Source organism: Rhincodon typus, chromosome 13 (genome assembly GCF_021869965.1).
Source record: "Rhincodon typus isolate 14 chromosome 13, sRhiTyp1.1, whole genome shotgun sequence".
Lineage (NCBI taxonomy): Eukaryota > Metazoa > Chordata > Chondrichthyes > Orectolobiformes > Rhincodontidae > Rhincodon > Rhincodon typus.
Window position 1 is genome coordinate 38,128,235 of NC_063344.1, and position 27,927 is coordinate 38,156,161.

At 40.4% G+C, this 27,927-nt stretch overlaps 1 long non-coding RNA gene across 6 annotated transcripts in view; it reads right to left on the reverse strand.

The window, feature by feature from the left end:
• LOC125484689 overlaps window positions 1-27,927 on the reverse strand; it is a 109,877-nt gene that overhangs the window by 45,450 nt on the left and 36,500 nt on the right. For 4 of the 6 annotated variants that reach the window (XR_007263521.1, XR_007263520.1, XR_007263519.1 and 1 more), the window contains one exon: window positions 2,590-2,663. This is a non-coding gene — a long non-coding RNA (uncharacterized LOC125484689). Of the gene's footprint in view, window positions 1-2,585; window positions 2,664-17,605; window positions 17,836-27,927 lie in introns of all 6 variants that reach the window. The other 2 variants (XR_007263518.1, XR_007263523.1) reach the window with 2 other exon arrangements.

Sequence of the window (27,927 nt, forward strand, 5' to 3'; positions counted from 1 at the left end):
ACAGTAAAGGTTTTTGTTTAATATGTGAAAATGGGTTGTGTAATTCTTCTAGCCAATAATTGAAAAATTCATTTTTTAAGAAATTGCTGATCACTACTAAGATCATAAAAGTCTTCAACTTCAGTCAAAAGCCAGTGACAGAATTTCTGAACTTTTCACATTTAGAATAAATGAAATTGTCCCAATTTATTCTTGGCTTCTGCCAAGAAAAGTACCAATGATCCAATTTTTTTTCCATGGCATTGCTATGTTTTGAAAGTAGTTATTATTTAAAAACAAAAAAAGCAGGACATACATTTTTAAAAGTCCTTCTTCTACTGGCCAGCGCTTTTAAAAAACCCATTCAGCAAAACCATTAGGCGCACAAAAGTCAAAAGGTGTTATTTTATATGCTTTAAGGTAGCTGGCCTTTATAATTTAGTTGAAACAGTGAAATGCTTAAGACTCTGGCACCACGAGGTCATTGGTTAATGGCTATCCAAAAAACAACTTGTATAAGGTTCCACTAGCTATCTAAAGTCAATTAAATTATTACATTTTAATAGAAGTCCACAATAAAATGACAAGGCTAAACAGCAAGGCAGCAAACTCTCATTTGGCCCTGTAATAAAGGTGCATGATACTTGGTTTCTGCAGTGGACAAGACCATATAGAGTTTTAAGTTCCATTTGTACACATAAGAACACAAGAACTAGGAGCAGTGCGCAATTCAACCCATCAAGCCTGCTCCAAGATTCAATGCAATCATAGCAAATTCATCTCTATCTCAACTCCAGCTTCTTGCCTGTTCTGCATAACCCTTAGCTAATTAAAATTTTATCTATCTCCTTCTTAAATTTACTCAGTGTCCCAGCAACTACTGAATCCTCAGGGTAGTAAATTCCACAGACTCAACCCTTTGAGAGAACTAATTCCTTCTCATGTCCATTAAATCTGCCAAACCTTTCTTATCTAAAAATTATGACCACTCATTCGAGATCACTTGTCAATCCCTTTAGCATCCTGTTTACCTCAATTGGATCTCATCTCGTTCTTCTAAACTCCACAGTATAGATCGAATCTGCTTAACTTTTCTTCATAAAACAAACCCCCTGGTCAATCTGGTGAACCTCCAATGCAACAAACATCCCAGTTCAAGTAAGGGGACCAAAACCGTATACAATCGCCCAGATGCGGCTTCACTAATGCCTTGGAAAACTGCAGCAACACTTCCATACTTTCACACTCTGTTCCTTTAGTAATGAATGCCAAAATTCCATTAAGCCTTCTTTATTATCCAAGTATCTGCATATAGCTTTTATCAATTCATGCATGAGGACACCCAGATCCCTTTGTAAAAAGTACTCTGAAGTTTCTCTCTATTTAGATAATAAGGTGTCTTTCCATCCTTACAATCAACATGGATCAACATTTATCCTTGTTAAACGCCATCTGCTAAATTTTGTCCCAAATCACCAAACATATGCGTATCAACTTATAAAATTTTACAAGAATTAAAACATTTAATGTTCTATTGTATATGTTAAGAAGTGAAAGAGTTCTGACTGTGCTACTATTTGTCTGTGAATGTGTTTACATATTTAAATAAGACTTTTAAATTAAACCCTTGAGGTGAATTCTTCAGTGCTTCAATAAACAAAAAAGTTGTCTTATGACACAAGGACAGGCACCAAAACCGGTTTCTTTTTAGAATGAGAGAACGCTCCAGAAGGTCAATGAATGGAAGGGATTTTTCAGAGTGCAAGGGATTTCTTTCAGAGAGAAGCAAGTCAGTTAAAGAAAAAATATATGTCTATAATATGACTAGTGCAGTTCAGCAGTCTCCTAAGTAGTCAGGGCAGAAGAAAAGTCACCCCAAGTAGCTTAGAAGTTCGTGGAGAAAAATTCCAGAGATAGAAAGCTTTAAGGTGTCAACAGGAAGTCATCGTACAAGGCTGTCAAAACTTGTTCCTTGAATTCATGCACGAGTGAGTGAGTGTTAGGAGTTTCAGGGTCATACGTAGAGAAATTACCCAAGTAAGATAGCATCTATTGATTGCAGACGTTCATCAGAAAGAAATGAAGAACAGAGAACATAAATAGAAACCTTCACTGAGGTTTGAGTATTTGTATAGTTGTTGTTAAGGGTAGAATTTCTGATATTTGCAATAAGACCATTTCAAATCATTTCAATATTGTGTAACAGAATTCTTTTTCTCCTGTCCACGTGCAATAAATTGTGATGCTCTTTTGTTTAAAGTACATTGGCAACCTCTTGCAAATATGTTCAGTGACTGATCACAAAGGTAGCCAAACTGTGGGAAAACAACTATAATCGAATCTACCGAGCCAAGTTTCATTCTCAGATCTGACCTGTCCATCATCACCATCAGCTGGGAGCGTAATACCCTTGTTTCAGATTTTGTTTTTTTTTAAAAATGTAAACATTATTCCATGGTGAATACCACCATAAATTTAAGGCCAACGAATTACAATCTTTTCACTTCAAAAACACGATAAGCTCTTTAATTTACATGTGCTTAGTCATCATTTTGGAGCATGCTACTCCATTTGCTACTCTAAGAAAATAGTACTAAAATACAGACCTACCAGCTTCAAGAACTGCAAAATCTCTGATTCAGCAAAGGGTGTAATGATGTCAGTACTAAACAATTCTGCAGCACCTGCGTAAAATCAAAATCATTTTATCAATATAACCTGCTATAAAAATAATAAACATCAAATTTAACTTTTGATATTTCAAATCAGGCTGAATTAAAACAGGGCAGTAAAATTAAACAAATTTTGGTGATAAAGTTGCTTACAATACATTGTTTAAAAAGTGCCAATACTGTGATGATGGGAGAAACATCAGTAACCTTTCTGAAGTTGTAAATTGCAAGCATTATGTATAATGACAATAGTATACAGCATACAAACCATAAACACTGTTAAAATGTGGACATAGAAAGTAAGAGAAAATATATCATAAAAATAAAACAAAGAACTGTGGATGCTGGAGATCTGAAACAAAAACAGAAGTTGTGGCGAAATTCACCAGCAATTTCTGTTTCTGTTAGAAAATATATTTTAATTAAATGGCAGAAATATTTTAAGTTGAACAAAAATATCAAGTAGTAAAGCTTGTTATTCCACTTTTATTAACACACCTTTTGAATAAGAACAGGGGACAATTACTACTTCCTAGATCTGTATTGTTAGTTCAAATAGATAGAGTCCAGACTAACATAAAATGTTAAGTTTAACTGAATGGATAAGTACCTAATTCCAACGCATGAAAAAGAAACATGGTAATATCATTTCTGCAAGGGATATATAGACATTCTTACAGACAGGAGATTCAGCAATTCATTTTTTTCCATAACTTGAGATAGAAAAACTTTTAAATAAAATGCAGAAATCCATTCATTTGCCACCAATCTCCTCACTGTTCAGAAAACTTTACATTTAGTATAGCTCTGTGCTGTACAGACCACGTTGTGTGTTTTGGAGCCAACTCAAAATGCAACTTAACTCTTTATGAAGCAGTTAAAGATATTCATCTATATTAGAGACCATACATTTGCATACATTTTCCTCAGACTTCTATATATTGTTTTCTCTCTCTGTAGATTAGTTAATTTTCTACATTCACATTTACAATGGAAACACGAGGCTACATTTGATTCAATCTGAAATATGGCCACTACATTCTCTCAAAATGATTTCTGAATCACATTCCATAGCCATTTATTCCTCTAACTAAACTCTATCATTTAAAATAAGAGTTAACTGAAACTGTTATCAATTAACCATGCAGCTATTTTACAATAAGATTAAATTTACAGTGACACCAGAATAACAATGATCGACAGGAATCAATTATCCAATCAAACTTGAAAATAAGGAACAGAAATCAATTTTGCTGGAAAAATAATCCTGCTGCACTTGGAAGACTCACTGGAAACTCTAAATTAAAATGGCAACTCCTGCCCAGCCTCCAACTTTTGGTTAACTGTCAAAATTAAGGAAAGGCTTACCAATTTTCAAAAGTCAAAGATTTTTACAAAAAAAAAATCTGCACAATGGTGAGAGTGGGTGTGAGGGGAGGCAAGGAAGATTGCACCTTGTTTCGTGTTATATTAAATGGACAAATGATGATACACTTCGAAGCAGATGAAAGGTTACAGTTTAAGTTAATGACAATAAGGAAAGATGGAAAGCAAGATAAAGTTGAGCAAAGACAAAGATGGCTACAATGATAGGAATGCAGCTGCGTCAGGAAAAGGAAAACATGCAGAGATGAAAACAGGGTTGCAGGAGAGAAATAAAAGCACAAGCAATTGAGGAAAGGAACGGGAAGACACTTGCCGAGAGCCATAGCTTTCTGCATCCCAACCCCAAACGTAGTTTCTGCTGTTCAGGGCTCATTTGCCTGCTACATCATCCATGTACATAGTAAGATGAGTTAGAAATAAATATTAAGCAACAAAGATGAAATTAGACCAATACAAAGAAAGAGATAGGCAAGAGAAAACAAATTCATATTTGCACACTTTGTGCAGATCAACTAGTAATATTTGTGAATATTAATTCAACATGCATTTCATTTTAACTCTTCCCATAAACTTTCCTATATCCATGTTTAGAATGGATATTGCTATTATAACTTTGGCACTAATTTATTCCTCCCCATCAGTGAAGACTGCAGTACCAACATCATAATAGGCCATTTCTGTTACACTAATAAACTTAGGAAATTGGAACAGACATAAGTACTTAGCTTTAAAATACACCTGCATTGACTATCGTCCCCAACTCTCCGAACTTACATTTTGTCTGGACACATCTTGTACAGTACAAGTGACAAGAGACTGACTAGTATGGCATATTGGCTCAAAAGAGCATATTTTCTGCACCGTTAAAGTAATTTTACTTGCTATTTATTTTCACATACCACTTTGAAAATTTCAAAAGGTGAACTATCGACCTAACAGCAAAATCTTTCCAATTCAGTGACGTCAAAGACATGAAAATTGTACATAATATTAACTGTGCTTGCACTCATACTGTCACTTGTACATTAATGACATATGGTTATTGCTCCCATCAATGGGAACAATGACGGCAGCATAAATTAGGAAAGTACTAACTGCATTAAAGTCCACCCATCTTTCCTACTAAGCAGCTGATTTTGGGTTTTCATAAAACTGATTTTTTGATGTTGCTCCCAATCTCAGACCAAATCATTGCAGTATGACTGTGTTTTCATACTGTAATTTTTTTTGGGGGGTTGGGGTGGCCTAGTGGTATTATCGCTAGACTATTAATCCAGAAACTCAGCTATGTTCTGGGGACTCAGGTTTGAATCCCGTCACAGCAGATGGTGGAATTTGAATTCTTCAAAAGAAAGAATCTAGAATTACAAATCTACTGATGATCATGAAACCATTGTTGACTGTCGAAGAAAACCCACCTGGTTCACTAATGTCCTTCAGGGAAGGAAATCTGCTGTCCTCACCTGGTGTGGCCTACGTGTGACTCCAGACCCTCAGCAATGCTGTTGACTCTCAACTGGCCTCAGAAATGCCTAGCAAGCCATTCAGTTGTACCGAAGTCTCAAAGAAACGAAACCACATGGATCACCTGGCATTAACCCAAGCACCGGAAAAGACAACAGCAGAAACAGCCCTGTCAATCCTGTAAAGTCTTCCGCACTAACATCTGGGTGCTAGTGCCAAAACTGGGAGAGCTGTCTCCCAGCTGTTTGTAAGGTATGATTCCGTGAGTATGACTATGCCCCAGACACCACCGTCACAATCCCTGAATGTGTCTGGATATCCCTCACCACCGGCAGAACAGACTCAGCAAAAGGTGAGGATACAGTTGTATACAGTGGGGAGTTAGTCACTTGGGAGTCCACAACATTTATTCTGGACCCCATGAAGTCTCATGGCCTCAGATTAAACATGAGCAAGGAAATCTCTTGCTGATTACCACGTACCATCTTCCCTTGGCTGATGGAGGAGTATTCCTCCATGTTGAACAACACTTAGAGGAAACACTGAGGATGGCAAGGACACAAAACGTAATGTGGTGGGGGACTTCAATGTCTACCACCAAGAGTGGCTCGGCAGCAGTACTACTGATGGAGATGGTCAAGTCCTAAGGAACATAGCTGCTAGGTTGGGTCTGCAGCAGGAGGTGAGGGAATCAAGAGAGAAAAACAAACATACTTGACCTCATGCTTACCAACCTGCTGGCTCCAGATGCATCTGTCCATTACAGTATCGTTAAGAGTGAGTCCTCGTGGAGACGAAGTCCCACCTTCACATTGAAAATTAACTCCATCGCGTTGCGTGGCACTATCACCGTGCAAAATACGACAGATTTCAAATGGATCTAGCAACTCAATACTAGCCATCCATGCGGGCCATCAATAGCAGAAGAATTCTACTCCAGCACAATCCGTAACCTCATGGCCCGGCATATCGCCCAATCAACCATTACCATCAAGCCAGGGTATCAACCCTGGTTCAATGGAGAGTGCAGGAGGGCATGCCAGGAGCAGCACTAGGCAGACCTGAAAAATGAGGTGTTAACCTGGTGAAGCTACCAAACAGGACTACTTGCATGGCAAACAGCATAAGTAGCAAGTGATAGACAGAGCTAAGTGATCCCACAACCAATGGATCAGATTTAAGCTCTGCAGTCCTGCCACATCCAGTCATGAATGGTGGTGGACAACTAAACAACTCACTGGAGGAGGCAGCTCCACAAATATCCTCATTCTCAATGATGGAAGAGCTCAACACATCAGTGCTAAAGACAAGGCTGAAGCTTTTGCAGCAATCTTCAACCACAAGTGTCAAGTGGATGAACCATCTCAGCCACTTCCAGTGGTCTGCACCATTTGAGATTCCAGTCTTCAGCTAATTCAATTCACTCCATGTTGATATCAAGAAATGGTTGGAGACACTGCATACTGCAAAGGCTACCATCCTCCATGTGCCTATCCAAGAGTCGCTTAAAAGTCTCCAAAATATCTGACTCCACTACCACTGCTGGCAGCGCATTCCACACGCCCACCACTCTCTGTGTGAAGAACTTACCTCTGACATCTCCTCTATATCTTCCTCCAATCACCTTAAAATTATGCCCCCTCGTAATAGTCATTTCCGCCCTGGGAAAAAGCCTCTGACTATCCACTCTATCCATGCCTTTCATCATCTTGTACATCTCTATCAAGTCACCTCTCATTCTTCTTCGCTCCAATGAAAAAAGCCCTAGCTCCCTCAACCTTTCCTCATAAGACCTGCCCTCCAGTCCAGTCAGCATCCTGGTAAATCTCCTGATAGTTTGATAGTGCAGAACTTGGATATTGCTAAAAGAGGACACATTTGTTCTCGAGGTCCTGTGACAAAAGAAGAGAGTGGATCCTGTCGGGTTGTTCCCTGAGCAGACCGTCAACGTCATTTGGCAGAATGCCTCATCATCAGAACTTTCCAACAAGCACCAAGACATCACTTGCCTGGTGGTGAGAAGGGCATGAAATCTTTCATGTACACCTGGATTCTGAGCTGTCGCATGCTGCCTTCGAAGCGTTGGGGTGTGTGCGTGTGCACCTATCTCACATTTCCTGCTGGATGTGCCTTTGCAAAGGATGTCTGGAGAGAGAGACAGTAGTTTTTGTCAAGGTTTGTGTGGAACAGTTCCGTGACACAGGACTCCGTGCTCCAGTCTGTTCCCCAGGATACACACTGAGACAAACATCGAAAGCACCTGGAGGACAACAACCCGGTGGAAAACGTTCTTTGGTCTGCCCAAAAACTTGTTGGTGTTGCAGACTGGCACATTCCAAAGTCCAGGACGATGTGCTGAGGGATTCACTAAAGCTTGGGGCAGGTGCGGCCAAGGCGCAGTAGGGAAAGACCACCTTCTAAGGTCTTTCTGCCAAAGTACAATGGGGGTGCGTTCAGTTATCAGACTCCCTGGTGCTTCAAATATGAAAATATAAAATAAATACAAGTAAGAAACGTCTTTCGTTTGTTTGTTGGATAGAGTCAAATTCCAATGTTCGTCTCCTCTTATGTTACTGTACAGAAGCAAACTGCTTTAGAGACTAAGTAAATAAAGATATTTCAAAGAAGAAAACTTATTTTTGAAATAAAAGAAAACTGCTTTGGTTGAAGAAGGCCACCACCTTGTCATGACAATTAGCAATAGACAATAAATGCAGGCCCAGCCAGCAAAGATCTCATTCCCTGAATGATTTGGGGGAAAAAAATGATGACTAACCGTTAACTGCCACGGTTTGTGTACATTTTTAAATAAGCAGATTGACTCTGATTGGTCAAGCGCTTCCCAGTGAAACTAACCAGAGATTAGCTGGTCGTCTATTTTCTTCAGTCAAAATAGACACACACACTGTTCTGTCTGCAAAGAAAAAAGGCCCTGTACATGATAAACATGGCTTTCAGAACACACAAGTGCACCACAATGTGAGCTTGACTGACAATTCTAAATTGGTTGTCAGCGTAATTCTTCATACACTCAGGATTACTTAACAAATGCAGACTTACATCTAACACTGGGCACTGTTTTGAGTGTTTTCAAGGCAGAACATCTGTTTTGGCTTGATGATAATGTCCTTTTAGTATTGCTACTTCATAGTAGTGGCAAGAAACAGCCAGTTTCATCTGTTGCTCAAGCATTTGAGATATTTTAATATGAGGCAGGCTGGACAATTTTCAGGATCAAAAAAAGTGACAGCTTTAGGCCTGTTATTGAGCTTACGTGATACATAGCAGCAATAATCTGATCAGGGTAGCCATCATCCTGTGGGGTGATCTTCATGTATTTCCCATGTCAACATGAAGCTAGTATGGTGAACAAATGGCTTGGGCCCCAGTTACCAGGTAACCTGGCCAATTTTGTAACACATGAACTGTGGGAATCCCAAATGTGTATGTCAACTAGTGAAGATTTGCAGCAGACAGTAAGTGTACCTTCTGGCTTATTTCTCAACTAAGACATCAAAAGGAAGGAAGCTCAAAGTCCACTTGCCAACCCATCAGCATTCTCATATAAGATAAACATTGTTTGTCCCACAGTATTGCTCATGAATGGTCCCAGCGATGGCAAAATAAGAACCTTCGACAAAATATGTTTTTCTTGCAAACAATGCAAGACATTTTATGTAGGGAAAATACTTACAAAATTATACACAAAACAAAAATCTGTTAAAAGTTTAGAAGATTTTGTAACTAAAATTAAACAAAAAGTTAGTAGCATAACATTTTGAAATATTTATATTACATTGGATTACATAACTACATTCTTTACCATTACCACCTATCTGGACAGAACTGAAAATTACACCCTGGTTCCACACAAAAAAAATTTGTGTTCTCCAAAACAAATGCCTTCAGCCCTTTAAAGACCTACATTCCTGTACTATAGGATTCAGTTACCATTTCAGCAATTTAAATTAAACAGAAACAAATTCAAAAATATTTTGGAAAAATGCGACAGACAACAATCGAACTGAGAATAAGGCAAAATACTGCATTTAGAGAGTTTAGGAAGTTAGGATGGATTTGGATGCAGACAGGGAGGAGTTGAAGTACAACAAAATCGAGCGTTTGTTGGCATTTTTCCCTCTGCATTTTATGCTCTTATTCTCTAAATAATTACTTATCCAAAACTTTCAGCTTTCCAGTCCAGTGGCTAGACAACGTTCTAATGCTAAATCCCTAGAACAAAAGTGCTATAAATCACCAGAGTATTTTGTAATCCATAAATTATAATTTTGGATTGACTACACATTTAACAAGTCAAACAGAAAGAATGAAAGCTGCAGGTCAGCAATATTGACATGTTTATTCACTGCAATCCCTCTGACCTACTTTGAGCTACAAAATGTCAGGAATACAAAATGTAATGTATACTCCTGTACAGTTGCTATGACAGTGCTGCAGCAATGAAGTACTTATAAGCTTACCAGGAAGAAAAGCATAAGAAACTTCAAGACTTTAAAGCTAGAAACATAAAGCAGACAAATAGTGATAATATTTAATTACCAAATTCTGAATTATAAATAGTTCTTTTTGTTTTGCAACAAAATATTTACGTCAGCAAGCCATCAACAAATCCAAACTGGCGAAAAACAAATCAATTAATCAGTTGTTTTACAACTAAAGAAAACACCTTTTATCAACAGTAATGCAACAACAAACTGCACAAACAATAAATCTTTGTAGGTCTAAAGCTTTATTGAAATATTTATTTTCACACTGTTATAGAGGTTAGAGGAGTGTACTATAGTTGCTATAGTCACATTAGTCCATGGGTGACAACTTAAAATAAAAATACTTTGCCTGTTGTAAATTAGCCAAACAAACATTTTAAGCAAATCAGACGTTAGGTTTCTAACAAAGTTATTAAACAAAATAAAATTTAGTCAATGGAGATGCAATAATTGATTTACATAAAGTCAGTTACTTAAGTGTAAATTCTTATCCTTTAAATACCCCCAAAACACAAGGAAGAGAAAAATAGATACACACACTTGCTTCAGGAAAAAAGAAAAACTAATCTCTCTGCAGAAATTGGCTCTCTGAAAAAGAAACACTGGCCAAAGCATTAATTTTGATGGAAAAAGGATAAAATGCAGAATGTTCCAGAGTCTGTTGCTCTGGTGTTCTAGTACATATGGTCAAGTCACTAATCACACAAGGTTGGTGTTATAGATCTTCCAGATACAGCTTGTTGAACAAGTACAATATTGAGATGTTCCTCCAATCACTTTTAGAACAAACAGGTTTCAACCTGAACTCAACAAGAAGGTTTTCTTTTCAGAAATGGAGAAAGGAACTGCGGAGTCCTTCTTCTCAGCTCCTTATCCCACAACTGATGACCAGACACCTCAGAACTCCCTACCCAGTCACTGTTCAAAACAGCCCCAGCAGGGGTTTACTGCATAGCAAACAGTTAGCACAAGATGTTAAAAATATCTTCAATGCCTACAGTGATCTTCCAATGGCCTCTTTTAAAGAAACCACTAAGTATTTCCACAAACTTGAAATAAATCCATTTTCCCCCAATGCTTCAAAAGTCCAGGAAATATTTAATATGAAAAGTCTTTATAACAAAACTAAAAACATTTTCTATTCTCACATAAAGGCTCAGCTTCCAAAAAACGTAGAACTTTTTAAACATATGTAGTCCACCAGGACTTAATGATTGATTGATACAAAATTTACTGCAGAAACATGCAAATCCCATGCCTGCAATTACACTGTTCCACAAGATTTTTATTTTTAAAAAAAGTACATTTGTAGATCTCATTTAAAAACCACAAGAACAATAAATAGTCTATTATGCTACCTCCTGTTTTACAGACTATTGGGAAAGTCACATATGAATGTACATTTGTATGGCACTCATGCTCAGTGGGGGGCCAGTGCAATACAAGTTTGGAACATGGCAAATATGTTAGGATTCAACCAAACAAGAAAATCAGTTAGGGTAGTGCAGACCCCAGATATTTAACCTCAGCAGCTACTAACAGAAAAGATTGTTATGTACTTAAGAGAAAATTCTAAACCCTACTGACATTTGAACACTTTTAGACCAAGAACATTGCATGGAACAAATGCGCATTTAAGCTTCACAGGATAAAGTCTCAACAGAAAACTACAAAGTTGTAATGGATTCCTGACAAATTTTCTACATCCTTTTTTATACAAATTCAGAATCAGCAGAATGTGCTCAAAATTAGTCGACTGCTAATACAAATAATTTGTCCATTCGACAGGCATGTAACGTCAATGAGCATCAGTTTTTAGGACATACATCTTTTATCAGTGATATCCATGTGAGTTGTATCTTTTCTAAACCCAGTGAGAAACTTGGCAACTTCTGAAATTGGGAAAATTAAACAAGATTTGTCTCCTCCATTCTTCAGTGAAACTGCAAATTCTACCTGTGTGATTGTCCACAGGTTCCACAGTCACAAGCAGTCCTCGAAAACAAAGGATAAGCGGGAGGGGGGAAGAAGAGAAAAAGTCTGAGTTGACTGACTGACAGTGAGGGGAAGAAAACTGTCAGTGTGTAGATTAACTTTCAAAAGCCATTGTGGAAGAGTGAATGGTTTCTGGAAATGAGAAGAGTGGACTCAGTACTCAATGAGGTCCAGTTAAATCTGAACAGTTCGACAGGGAAGCGATGGCCTAGTGATATTATCGCTGGACTGTCAATCCAGAGAACCATATAATGTTCTGAGGACTTGGATTCGAATCCCGCCATGGCAGATGGTGGAATCTGAATTCAATACAAAAAAAATCTGGAATTAGGACTCTAATGATGACCATGAATCCATTGCTGATTGTTGGAAAAACCCATCTGGTTCACTACTGTCTTTTAGGAAAGGAAACTGCCATCCTTACCTGGTCTGGCTTGCATGTGATTCTTAACTGCCCTCTGGGCAATTAAGGATTGTCAATAAACGCTGCCTGGCCAGCGACGCCCTCATCGCGTGAATGAACAAAAAAAAGTTACAAATTGCCTTTCTTGGATTTGAGGGAACAAAGATCAGAGTAATACCAGAATGAGTGGTGGAAATGAAGGAGCAGTCGCAGAAATACTAAGGAGAAACAAAATCAAAAAGGCTACACATTAAGAAGTTTGAAAGTGAAGACATATATAATTCAGGTAGAGATCTTGCTTTCAGCGGGACAAACTCTGGAAGAATCAAAATTGGGCAAATGGGTAAGAGGTGTGGGTGGTGGAGGAGACAAGAAATTAGTTAGAGGATTGTCTGTGAGCAAGATCATGGGGATAAAGGCCACAGGTTACACGTTGCTACAGTGCATCCTATGCATGGGTTGTCACAATAGGAGTAAAATATAGACTAGCAATGCAAAACTTCCAGCATCATATTTTAATTCCCAAGACTTTCGTGAACTTAAAGTGGCTTTAAAGCTTGCCATGGTTGACATCAAACCACAGATATCAGCAAATTCAGGAAACCAAATGTGGAATAAACAAAATCATCTGAACTGAAATTAATATTTTATCTGAAGATATGGAAACCAGTCAATCTAGTAAGGGCCAAGAAATGTGCATCGCCTGTTCTAATTTACAATTGAAAGAGAACTGGCACATATTGGAAATATAAAGGAAAGAGAGTGGAGCAAGACTCAGCAATAACACAAATGAACCATACTTCAGTAACTATTTTCCAGAAGAGAGAGGGAGAGGGAGGGGGAGGGAAAAAACATGGGTTAGCAACAGTAAGGACTGAAAAACCTAGTTTTCTCTCTTTCTCTCCCTCGCTCTCATTTCCTCCTGGGCCTATCAGAAGCCAGCACCAGTACTAAGAAGAAATAATCATTCACCGAGAGCTCAAGGATTCTCCAAATTTTACTACTGCTGAGGATATGAGACGTCAACTAAACAGTCATGGACTCAAATTCAACTCTCACAGCTCAAGAACTCCCAGAACCTTCAAACTACATTTTCTTTCTTCTTCCATGGTATTACAGACACCCTCTGCCTTTTCAAGTGTGACATCGCTGTGTGCGATAGAGAGTTTAAATATTTGATGTGACTGACTGAGGGGATTAAAAAGAGGGGAGCTGATGCACCCCTCTCCACCTGGTCCTAAATATGGTACAAACTGCTGTCACTATAGTTAGAAAGAATAATCATTTATACAGTGGTGGATTGAATGCTAGTCAAATGGTCACATTGTCTTGGTTAGCGTTAAATGCTGAGGCTGCACTCACCTAGGCAAGTGGGGATATTCCAGGGATATTCCATTGCACCTCTAATTGCTTAGAAGGTGGTAGACAGGCTTAGCTGAGACAGGAAGGGAGTCCAACAGAATTTCCATTGATTTTGATTTTACCAGGACACTGCCAAATGTTGCCTTGGTGACAAAGACAGACAGTCACTCTCACCTCACCTCTGAAATTTGGTATTGCGTCCTTGTTTGGAGCAAGACTAACGGGATTGAAGATCATAATGAGGTCCGGAGACAAGTGGTGCTCACAGAGCCCAAATTAAGGTTATATGATGGGGAAGATTTAGGGAGGACAGAATGCCAGTCAAATCAGTGAGAACAAGACGACTTGACATAGATATTGAAAATACCAATTACACTCACTGCAAAAATTGAAGGAGAAAAGACAGAATATCTCCAGGAGAAATTCTAGAAGAGGCTGGAGAAGGGTAGAGAGCAAGGGTGTCAAAAGGAGGTGACTAGGCTGAAATAAACTGAAGTGAAAACAGAAGAAAGTACCAGAGAGACACAATGGAATTGATTCTCAATTTGCTACCCTGCCATTGAGTTGATGTTACCGAGAGCTGTTGGTTAAAGACAGCCCAATGTTACTTTTCATTGATATGAATAAAATTTGGATGATTTCTATCACCCCTAATTGACCCTCACTCCCAGGGTTAGGCCTGGACAAGTCAGTTCTTACACTGAAAATATTATTTATTTGTCTATGGTGAGACAAGCAAATGAAGATAAAAAGAACTTGCAAACAAATTAAAAATAAAAATAGAAGATGATAGAGAATACCTTTGTCTGCCCCAGTATCCTGTTGTATTCATGATGTTCACACATCACCAATCACAAGCATTAGGATCAGACCAGGTGCTTGCTCAGAAAGAGGCAAAGTTACGACAATTGCCCTTATGTATTCCAGTTATGCACTAGCCACTTAAAATAAAAAATGATGCAGATAGAATCCCAAGATAAGGTAACTTAATGGATCTTTCAACAGAAAATATTAGGGCGGCACGGTGGCTCAGTGGTTAGCACTTGCTGCCTCACAGCACCAGGGACCCGGGTTCAATTCCACCCTCAAGCAACTGCCTGTGTGGAGTTTGCACATTCTCCCCGTATCTGCGTGGGTTTCCTCCCGGTGCTCCGGTTTCCTCCCACAGTCCAAAGATGTGCAGGCTAGGTGGATTGGCCGCGCTAAATTGCCCATAGTGTTCAGGGATGTGTGGTATGGGGGACGGGTTCTGGGTTGGGTGCTCTGAGGGTCGGTGTGGACTTGTTGGGCCGAAGGGCCTGTTTCCACACTGTAGGGATTCTATGATCTATGATCTTCTATGATCTATTTGCTTCTGACTAAAGCAGAAATAAGTAAACAAACAGTCTGCCAAAAATTACCTGTACAAAAACTGTGCACAGCACACTCTTAAATGATCTACACTGTCAGCCCACATAGATACATGCCATCTGCTCATTCAGAAAAATATTCTACAGTCAAGAGGGTATAGTCTTTTCAATCTCTAAAGAACACTCCAAGACATTAAAAATAAATTTAAGCAATTAAAAAAATCCTAATATAATTTAAGATTGGCACCAGATGTGAATCATAACCGGTGATGTCAAATGTTAACACCATAGCAGTAACTTTAACGTTATGCTATATTCAACACCACCTTCCGGTTGCCAACCATTTTAACTCCTCCTTCCACTCCCTTGGTGACATGTCCGTCCTGGGCCTCCTCCAGTGTCATAATGAGGCCACACGCAAACTGGAGGAACACCACCTCATATTCCGCCTCAGGAGCTTACAGCGTAAGGGCCTCAACATAGAATTCACCAGATTCAAAATCTCCGCACGCCTGGCCTCATTCAATTTCCAACCCTCCCTCTCATCCCCACCTCCTTGACCCAACACAACCCATTCATCTTCTCTCCCACCTATCCGCCCCTCCCTTCCCACTGACCAATCCCCACGACTCCCTACTGCATCCATCTATCATGATCCCACCTACCTTCCCCCAGCCTCACACCTCTATTCATTTCCCAGCTCCCATTTCTGAATAAGGGTGTAATCCCAAAATGTCAACTTTCCTCCTCCTCTGATGCTGCCTAACCTGCTGTGTTCCACCAGCTCCGCACTGTATTGACAATGTTAGGATTATATCGGCATAAGTGGTGGTGGCATCCTGCTGGAGGTGGCAGAAATGCTGGGCAGTGATCTTCTGATGTGGATGCTGCCACTTCCAGCAGGATGCCATCACCAGACACACATTACAGAAAGCCAACAGGGGAGGGGAGGGCAAAGGAAAGACCGTTCCCTCAGAACATGGTGGGTAGGGGATGGGGGTTGCAAAACTACAGGACACCTTTCCCTGCAAACGCAGAAGGAGTACCACCTGCCCATCCACCGCATCCAAGGACCCAAAACGCACCTTCCAGGTGCAGCAGTGTTTTACCTGCCGTTCAATCAATCTAGCCTACTGCATTCGCTGCTCACGTTGTGGTCTCCTCTACACTGGGGAGAAGGAACGCAGATTGGGTGACCACTTCACAGAACACCTACATTCAATCCGCAAAAAAGACCCTGAGCTTCCTGTTGCCTGCCAATTCAACAGACCTTGTTCCCTGGCCGACATGTGTCTCAGGTTTGCCGTAGTGCTCCAGCGAAGCTCAGCAGAATCTGGAAGAACAGCACCTCAAATTCCACTTAAGAACTCTACAGTTCTCTGGACTCAATATGGAGTTCAACCTCTCCCATGTCCTTACTCCAACCCCAAACACCTTATCACATGATCTGCTATACACACACTCCATTGTAAGCCACCAATACTTCCCATTAGTAGCTAATCGTTCTCCTAGACTGACCACTATCCACTCCTTTGTCCAACTGTTCTCTCTTTAGAGACAACAAGGTGCAGAGCTGGATGAACACAGCAGGCCAAGCAGCATCATAGGAGCAGAGAGGCTGACGTTTCGGGCCTAGACCCTTCATCAAAATCTCCCTGCCCCTGACCGCATCCCAAAACCAGCCCAGCTCGTCCACGCCTCCCTGACCTGTCCGTTCTTTCTCCCACCTTTTCTGATGAAGGGTCTAGGCCCGAAACGTCAGCCTCTCTGCTCCTATAATGCTGCTTGGCCTGCTGTGTTCATCCAGCCCTGCACCTTGTTGTCTCGGATTCTCCAGCATCTGCAGTTCCTACTATCTCTGTTCTCTCTTTAGGTTCTATCTCCACTATTATTTACTCCTTACCCCCTACTCCCCACCCTATGTTCTGCATAAAAAAACTTTCCTCACTATCAGCAGTTCTGAAGGATGGTCATTGGACCTGAAATGTTAACTCTGATTTCTCACCACAGATGCTGCGAGACCTGCTGAGCTTTTTCAGCAATTTCTGTTTTTGCTTCCGATTTCCAGCATCCGCAGTTCTTTCAGTTCTTATCTACTGGTGCTCCACTTGTTAAAATATCACTCAGTGTAACAGATGGCCCTATCATTGATGTAAGAACTTAACCGCGGTGTCGCTTGCAGGGACATCACAGGCATTGCAACTGCATGGATGGGGAGTGTTCTTTTTCCAGTTGCAGTGGTAGAAAACACAGCATTCTTAATTCTCTCCACAAAGTCTCGGTTGCCTGCTTAGCTGTCATTCCCTCTCTATTACTGAAATGATTACATGTTTAATGATCTGTCGACTCAAATCATTTTCTCTGCCAAATTTATAGCCAGGTATATTTAGCTCACAGCTGACCATTTTGTAGTCACAAGTTGAATTGTTCCAATGGCTTTAGAGTCCTGGCATTGGAAATAAGGGAGGTTCCCAAAGCCACACTTACCCACAGGGAGAACAGCTTAACAACCTGCCAGGAAGCAACCCAATTTTTCTTATTATACATCATTCATTGGTAGAGGGTGGGTGCTTCTAGCAGGATCAGCATCCATTATCCATGTCTGATTGCCTTCAAGGTGGCAATGGTAAACCAGCTTCTTGAACAATACAGTCCAACGGGTGTAGGTCCACTCACAATCCTCTATTGGAATGGATTTCCAAAATTTTACACAGCATCTGTGAAGGAATGGCAATATGCTTACAAGTCAGGATGGTGTATTGCTTTAAGTGGAATTTGCAGGTGACTAGCAAGAGATATGGTTCAATATTTTCTCGCATGTTGAGAGAGAGATAGAAATGACCAAAGTACAATACCATTGGGCTGCAATGTGGACATCACAAGCTTCAAAATCTCCCCACCCCCGACCGCATCCCAAAACCAGCCCAGCTCGTCCACACCTCCCTGACCTGTCCGTTCTTTCTCCCACTTATCCCCTCCTCCCACCTCAACCCCCACCCCCAATCAGCCTCATCCTCGCCTCCTTGACCTGTCCGTCTTCCCTTGACTGACCTACACTATCCTAAATCCCCACCTACACTCCCCTTTACTGGCTCCATCCCCGTCTCCTTGACCTGTCTGTCTCTTTTCCACCTATCTGCTCCTCTATCCATCTTCCATCCACCTCCCCCTCTCTCCCTATTTATTTCAGAATCCCCTGCCCCTCCCCCATTTCTGAAGAAGGGTCCAGACCCGAAACATAAGCTTTCCTGCTCCTCTGATGCTGCTTGGCCTGCTGTGTTCATCCAGCTCTACACCTTGTTATCTCATATTCAATAAGATTTAGACCTTTTAGGTAATTCATTTAGTACATGGCAATTAAAATTCAAAGTACTAAGATTAGACATACGAGTAACACCGTGTATAGATTTCAACCAGGTGAACAATCAACACTGGAACAATTCCTAAAGGGAGTATTGATGTAGTGTCATGCTTCTACCATCCACTCACAGCTGGAAGGTCTACACAGCCAGATTTGCGAAGGCCAAAACCTTGGAATATCATTGGCAGAAGGCAATTGCACTAACGTGTAAAAATAAAAGCAGCTTCTGTTCAGACTGTAGCAATCTTGAAGTACATTGATCCAGAAAGTGATTTGGAAGTTATGGTTGAAACCAGCATAGGTCTGAGACTATAAAAAGGGGAAACAAGATGAATGATGTTTTTCACCCCAAGACAAACAGGATATCGCATTTTCTACAGGTTTTTTTTTAGAAAGAGCAACAAAAACAACCTCAAATCTCCACCAGTTACAAATTTGGTGTCTCTTCCAGCAAGCTCATTAGCATACGGCTCAGTTTGATCCTTTCACAGATCACGGCTAAGCGTTATAATAGGTAGTCCTCAATTAGTACACTTTCACCGTAATGCAGTTTTTATTTTGCTACCTGATTCCAATAACGTGAACCTAACTTGCAATAATGGAAGTTCTTACCTGACTGCCACAACATAGAGAAATAAATTTTCACTGTACCTCAGTACATGCGACAACAATAAATCAAACACAGATTCTAAAACTGAGGATTCTTGGACAAGTTCCTGTTCATTCAACTAGCTTTGGCTGTTGCCTGCCTCAACTAAGGCTGGATAAGGTTTTAAAACTGCTCCAAAAGACACTCAACCTTTCATTTTACACATTTTCATGTTTTTTTTTAAACATTAACATTGTGCTTGTATTCTGTACTTGTCTGATGCTCTCACAATGTAACCTAAACATTTACAGAGGTTTCTATTTGAATTTGTTTTTTGAATAATGCAGCTTCAGTTAACGCAATGCTCTTCAGAAATGTAACTACCACATTAAGGACTACCCGTAAGTAAAAGCATACCTTGCCCACCACTACATAAACAGGGCCATTATCTCCCCGCCAAACCTCACTGCCTGGCAGTGATCATATTAGGAACAGAACAATTGTGGAATTAACCCCTACTATTCACCCCTACGATTGATAATATATTTGCAATAATTTCCAACAAAAAAAGAAACAAACAAAACAAATAAAACCAACCGTCTCTTACATTAATGCATAGTTGTTTTTGTTAAAATTAAATTTTAAATTATCCAGCAATGCAAGTTAAGTAATTTCAATATAACACTGTTTTTGCACAATTTAAATCAACAATACCAATCCTTTCAAAGTTGACAGGATGACAAAAACAACATATTTACAGCTAACTGCATTCACAACAGCATGTTGTTTCATAAATGAATATAAAAATAGTTGTTTTAATGTGCACAATATTAGCTTATGGGCAAAACCATCCAAACTTATCATAATCCCAGGAGACAAACAGAAAACGGAAGCTTGAGTTAGAAAATACATGGCTAGGAAATACTTAATTATTCATATTTGTTCAATAACTGTTTTTAGAATTTTGTGAAAAGACTTTGATTACTGAGTAAAGCTGCATTTTAATCTTTTTTTTAAAAAAAAGAAGAGTTTGGTTGTTAAATACTACCACAGCAAACAATTAAAGACCAAAACAATGATCATTCAAAGCTCTGGTTAGAACAGAAAAAGCAGAGTCGGTCTTGGAACAAAATCTTGAGGGTTGATTGATCTTGGAGGATTCCATGCATTGACTTACTTTGATTTTTTTTTTCGTTTGCAGGATGTGGGACCTTCCGGACTGGCCAGTATTTATTGCACGTCTGTAGTAGCCCTTAAGAAGGTGATGGTGAGCTGCCTTCTTGAACCGTTGCAGTCCACGTACTGTGGATTCTCTCCTCAACATATGCAACCTTAAACTAGATACAGCTGCTTATTCACAAGTAATTCATTATCTCAGTGATTCTGAGTTTCCCCAGTTAGCTAATTATCCCTTTGACTGATCTGAAACTAGTCACTCTTCTTTGCAGTCTCTTCCTCCTTTGGAAACCACATCTCTGCTCCCACCCATCCCTTGTGGCCTCCCAGCCTCGATGTCTCTTCCTGCACCCCCCACACACTACCATTCCCCTGCCAGCTCCCTCACTGCCAGCAATAACAAATGCCCACCACTCCTCCAGTCACAGGCTCGCCTTCACCATTTCGTTCCATGCTACTTACAAGAATGACTTTTCCTGTTGAGACACCCCATGAGTGGATTTTCTGGGGTGATGTGAGGACTTTAAGCCCATGCATTTTGACCATTGGCAGAGAAATCAAATCTAGAACTTGGGGCATAATTTACAGTTGGGGAGCACAGTCTAATTATTAGAGGCAAGCTTGTTAATTTTCTTGCATTTTATTTCAAACCTACGTCCAACAGAAGTTACTCAAAGATATGGCATCTTCAATCTATCTAGAGAATGCAGTGTAAGCTGAAATAGATCTAAAATGAAACACAACACTTGCTTGTGCTTTTTTGCCTACAGTCTATTAGTACCCAAAGTTCTCTATGTATGCAAGTCCCTCTGTCATCTAGGCCAGTGCTGTCCAATGTGCTTACTATTCAGTATATGTTGTTGGGAGCAGTCATCTCAGCTTCAGGAGATCTCTGCAGGAGTTCCTCAGGGCAGTGTCCTAGCCCAACCATCTTCAGGTGCTTCATCAATGACCTTCCCTCCATCATAAGAACATAAGAACTAGGAGCGGGAGTAGGCCGTCTGGCCCTTCGAGCCTGCTCCGCCATTCAATAAGATCATGGCTGATCCTTTCGTGGACTCAGATCCACTTACCCGCGTTCTCACCGTATCCCTTAATTTCTTTATTGTTCAAAAAAAAATCTACCTTTTTTTTAAAAAACATTTACTAAAGTACCGTTAACTACTTCACTGGGCAAGGAATTCCATAGATTAACAACCCTCTGGGTGAAGAAATTCCCTCTCAGTTCAGTCCTAAATCTGCTCCCTCTAATCTTGAGGCTATGCTGTCTTGTCCTAGCTTCACCTGCCAGTGGAAACATCCTCTCTACTTCTATCTTATCTATTCCCTTCATAATTTTATATGTTTCTATAAGATCCCCCCTCAATCTTCTGAATTCCAATGAATATAATCCCAATCTACTCAGTCTCTCCTCATAAGCCAACCCCCTCAACTCCGGAATCAACCTAGTGAACCTCCTTTGCACCCCCTCCAGTGCCAGTACATCCTTTCTCAAGTAAGGAGACCAAAACTGCACACAGTACTCCAGGTGTGGCCTCACCAGCACCTTGTACAGCTGCAACATAACCTCTCTGCTTTTTATTTCAATCCCTTTAGCAATGAAGGACAAAATTCCATTTGCCTTCCTAATTACTTGTTGTACCTGCAGACCTACCTTCTGTGATTCATGCACAAGGACACCCAGGTCCCTCTGCATAGCACCATGCTGCAACTTTTTACCATTCAAGTAATAATCCTTTTTACTATTACTCCTACCAAAATGTATGACTTCACATTTATTTACATTGTATTCCATCTGCCAGACCTTTTCCCACTCACTCAATGTATCTATGTTCCTCTGCAAAGTTTCACAGTCCTCTGCACACTTTGCTTTGCCACTCATCTTAGTGTCATCTGCAAACTTTGACACCCTACACGTGGTCCCCAACTCCAAATCATCTATATAAGTTGTAAATAATTGCGGTCCCAACACCAATCACTGAGGCACACCACTAGCCACTGACTGCCAGCTAGAATAGCACTCATTTATCCCCACTCTTTGCTTCCTGTTAGTCAACCAATCCTCTATCCACGCTAATACTTTACCTTTAATGCCATGCATCCTTATCTTATGCAGTAGCCTCTTGTGCGGCACCTTGTCGAAGGCCTTTTGGAAATCTAGGTACACCACATCCACTGGGTCCCCATTGTCCACCTTGCTTGTAATGTCTTCATAGAATTCCAAAAGATTTGTCAAGCATGACCTGCCCTTCATGAACCCATGCTGCGTCTGCCCAACGGGACAATTTCTATCAAGATGCCTTGCTATTTCTTCCTTGATAATAGACTCAAGCATCTTCCTCACTGCAGAGGTTAAGCTAACCGGTCTATAATTCTCCATCTTTCGTCTACTTCCCTTTTTAAACAGTGGCGTCACATTTGCTGTTTTCCAATCTGCTGGGACTGCCCCAGAGTCCAGCGAATTTTGGAAAATTTCTGCCAGTGCATCTCTTTTAGTACCCTGGGATGCATTCCATCAGGGCCAGGAGACTTATCAATCCTTAGCTCCATTAGCTTGCCCAACACTACCTCTTCCGTAATAATGATCGTTTCCAGGTCCTCACCTACCTTCGTCTCTTTGTCAATTACTGGCATGTTATTAGTGTCCTCCATTGTGAAGACCGATACAAAATACCTGTTCAATGCCTCGGCCATTTCATCATATCCCATAACTAAATTCCCCTTCTCATGCTCTAAAGGGCCAACGTTTACTTTAGCCACTCTTTTTCGTTTTATATATTTATAGAAACTTTTCCTATCTGTCTTTATATTCTGCGCTAGTTTTTTCTCATGTTCTATCTTACTTTTCCTTATAGCTCTTTTTGTGGCTTTCTGTTGACCTTTAAAGTTTTCCCAATCTTCTAGTTTCATGCTGTTTTTGGCCACTTTGTATGCCTTCTCTTTCAATTTGATTGCCTCCCTTATTTCTTTAGACACCCATGGCAGATTACCCCTTTTCTTACAGTCCTTCCTTTTCATTGGAATATACTTTTGCTGAGCACTTTGAAAGATTGCTTTGAAAGTCCTCCACTGCTCGTCAACTGTCCCACCATAAAATCTTTGTTTCCAGTTTACCTTAGCCAAGTCCTCTCTCATTCTATTGTAGTTCCCCTTGTTCAAGCACAGGACCCTGGTATTGGATTTTATCTTCACACTCTCCATCTGTATTCTAAATTCAACCATACTGTGATCACTCCTTCCAAGAGGATCCCTAACTATGAGGTCATTAATTATTCCTGTCTCATTACACAGGACCAGATCTCGGATAGCTTGCTCCCACGTTGGTTCCATTATATACTGTTCAAGAAAACTATCACGGATACACTCAACGAACTCCTCCTCAAGGCTACCCTGACGGAGTTGGTTCGACCAATCTACATGTAGGTTAAAATCCCCCATGATAATTGCCGTAACATTTTTACAGGCATTAGTTATTTCTTTGTTTATTGCCCGCCCCAATGTGATGTTATTATTTGGTGGCCTATAGACTACACCTATCATTGACTTTTTCCTCTTAGAATTTCTAATTTCCACCCAAATGGATTCAACCTCATTCTCCATAGAACCTATATCATCTCTCAGCACCGCCCTGATGGCATCCTTGAATATCAGAGCTACACCACCTCCCGTACCTTCCTGTCTGTCCTTCCGAATAGTCTGGTACCCTTGGATATTTAACTCCCAGTCGTGACCATCCTGTAACCATGTCATATGGCCAGAAATGGAGATGCTTGTTAATGATTGCACAATGTTCATCACCATTCATGACTAACCAGACACTGAAGCAGTCAGTGTCCAAATGCAATAAGATCTGGACAATACCCAGGTTTGGGCTGGCAGGTGGCAAGTTAACATTTGCACAACACAAATGCCAGGCTATGACCGTCACCAACAAGAGACAATCTAACCATTGCCCCTTGACATTCAATGGTATTACCATCACTGAATCCCCCACTATCAACATCCTGGGAGTTATCATTGATCAAAAACTCAACTGGACTCACCACATAAATGCAATGGCTACAACAGCAGGTCAGAGGCTAGGAACACTGTGGCAAGTAATTTACCTCCTGACTCCCCAAAGCCTGTCCAGCATCTACAAGGCACAAATCAGGAGTGCGATGAAATGCTCCCCACTTCCCAACACTCAAGAATCCTAACACCATCCAGGACAAAGCAGCCCATTTGATTGGCACTGCATCCACAAGCACCACTCCCTCCACAGTACACACTGCTGCTACTGAGTAGTACACTATCTACCAGATGCACTGCAGAAATTACCCAGAGATCCTCAGACAGCACCTTCCAAACCCACGACCACTTCCACCTAGAAGGTCAAGAGCAGCAGACAAACGGGAACACCACCACCTTCAAGCTCCCGTCCAAGCCACTCACCATCCTGACTTGGAAACATATCGTCATTCCTTCACTGTCACTGGGTCAAAATCCTGAAATTCCTTGCCAAATGGCATTGTGGCTCCAACCACAACAGGTGGACTGCAGCAGTTCAAGGCGGCAGCTTCTCAAGGACAACTAGGGACAGGCAATAAATGCTGGCCGGCAGGTGACGCCAGTTTCCCACAAAATGAATAAACGAAAAACAAAAGTGACGAATCTACCACTGATACGCAGCAAATTAATGCTGAGCATTTTAGATTTACACAACACTGAACCTTGAAGTCACAGCTCCGGACAGGAGTATAGTTATCACTCAGTAAACCATTACTTGTCATCAGTTCTTAATTGACCAAGGAAAAATCATTTATGACGTTGTTGGACAGGACTCATATACTGGTCAGACTATAATCATGTTTATCTGATTACAGTTCAGTTGTCGAGTTTCTAGTGAACTGGAAGCTGAAGGGCTACTTATTGAATGAAGCAAGAAATCTAGTTTTTATTTATTAACCTCCTCCCCCGCTTCCCTGCCTTCTGGTGCCTCTAACTGACAACACATGTAAATCTGTGGCACTGCTCTGTGAAGTGCTGTGAAAGCATGGCCAGACTTCAGAAAGACTATTGCCCAATGTAGGAATTTAGGTTAGCATTCCCTGTGTCACTAAGATTCTCATTTGCAGTTATCTGATGGTTGTCAGTTTTTGCAAAACACTTGAAGTGTGTGAGCAATAAACAGTGCCACATGGCTGCTAATAATTGAAGTGTATAACTTAGGCAACGTTTAGCCAAACATTCAGTTTTGTACCAGATGATCTGGTTTTAAGCCAGTCTGGCCACTGTCTTGTACCAGATGGCTTCACACTCTGTATTTCAACCCTTGTGTACTTCAGCTGCAGAGAGCTATGTGCCCATCCTTTGCTTGTCTGTAGCAGCTTGAGGCAACCAGGACAAAAGTCAGACTTGATGCAAATTCCTTTTTAATAGAAAAAGAAACTGGTGCACACTGTCAACAAATGAACACTGTTACCATCCTTTAAGAATATATGCAGTGCCCAGGTTGCAATCAGGTTCGTTCGTGCGTCCGTTCACAAGTCAAACTGTACATGAATGGTAACATAATATCAAACAATGGAAAGCAACTGCTCATAAATATGGGAAGTGTTTTTATACCAGGTCATTAAACTTATAACTAAGTATGTGATTACATTCTAAGTATGAGCGTTATTAGTCAGGCATTTGTAAACCAGGGACCCCCATACAGTGAGCTTGATTTATAGAACAGTTGGATTGCAATACGCTTATGAGCTGTTCTGCTGGTTCAAACAATGAGAGTATCAATCTTGACTGATGCTTAAGAACCTTAGACCTATCATAAAATGTTGCATACATTTTCTATCATGTGGCGAACATTGTGACCTGACTGTCTTAAGTTTGGCAAGTATCAAAATCCTATTGGACAACATTGTTCTGGAGCACTTAGACACAACAGTCAGGAAACAACTTTTGACACACTGTTTAAAACACATGAAAATAGCATGGTATGACTAGACAGGAAGTCCTCACGCTATGAAGGACTGATCGCTCATCTGAGAAATTATGTCACTGAATTATCCGAGGTGCCACTGTTGTAGCTGTAGTGGAACAGTAGTTAATTTTGGAGCATATTTCAGTGCTATTACCAGGATGCTGTCAGGCCCAACAGCCTTTGCAGTTTCCAATGTCTTTAGCAATTTCTTAATATCACACAGTGTGAATCAAGTCTGAAGAAGGGTGATGTGACATTAGGGACTTCAGGATGACGCTGAGGTATATCATTCCAAAGGCACTTCTTCCCAAAAATGCTGCAAATGTTTCAGCCTGGTCATTTGCACAGATGGGCTGGGCTCCCCCATCATTGTGGGATGGGGATATTTGCAGACCTGCCTTCTCTTCCAAGTTATTTAACTATCCACCACCATTAACAGCCAGCTGGATATAATAGGATTACAGTGTTCATATCTGGTCTGAAGTGTAGTATCACTTACTTGTTGTATGCTGCTTCTGTTATTTGGCATACAGGTAGCCCCATGTTGTGGCTGTACCATTTTTAAGGTATCACTGGTGCTGTGTGCCTGTCCTGCCCTCCTATACGCTTCATCTGAAAGCTTCGGCCAAAGGCCATGAGCAGGCTCACTACCCAAAGTCCGCAGGTGGCTTTTGACGCTGGATGGCTTTGGGAAGCCTTAAATTTTCAAAGATCAACATTCCCACCAACTGAGGTAGGAGATGAGGGGATCAATCTAATGAGAATGGGCAGGGATTTATTTTCTTTTCATAAATGCCACTGTTGCCCAACTATGATCATAGTAGGGCAACTTCCACAGAGGATAACTGTTAGCCACAACTGTAGCCTAGTGCTCATTGAGGAAGGCATCCATTAGTTGATCCTTGTGCTCCAATTCCTACCTACCCTGCACATGCTACATTGAAAATCCAAATGGCATGGGAACAGGGACTTAACAGATTTCATAATTGCATATATTTATTGGCAACTAGCCACATCCAAACCTCAGCTGCCCTCTCTATCCTGACTGTGAGTTGTTTAACAATCACAATGAACCAGCACAGACTTGCCCACATGGAATCCAGGCCCAGTCACTTTTCAAAAAGTCAACTGAAAAGTTCCCATAAACGCTGGGTGAAGTAAATTTAAAACACATTTCACACTGTTGATTTTACAGTTTTGGCTAAAATAGCAAATATGCTTTCTATCACATTCTGTCATTCAGCAAATAGCAGGCCACAAAACTGGAAATTCAATACAAATTTATGTACAGATCAATGCACTGTTCCACTTCAAACATTGTTATTGTGTTAAGCATTACTGAAATTTGACAACACTTGGGTGTTCACTAAAATGAACAGTCAAAAAATTCTGTTTGCATCACATTCTAATATTTAAAATAAATAAATAAATGTTTAGTCAGATTTAAGAGATTCATGAAAAGTTTCTGATGCCCACAAATTGAAATACAGGGTATAGCCAAGCATTTGAACATTTTTAATGCACATTTCCAGGACACAATATAATGAAAGTAACAGACTTCAAAACATTATGGTTGTTCATCTGGTTTAACAATTAATCCAAAAATGAAATATATTCAAATAAATTACATTAACAAACATGAAAATTATATAGATTTCACCATTAGTACAAGCAACATATGTTGACCATTGAAATTAACTCCTTAGCTTTCACTGATCCAA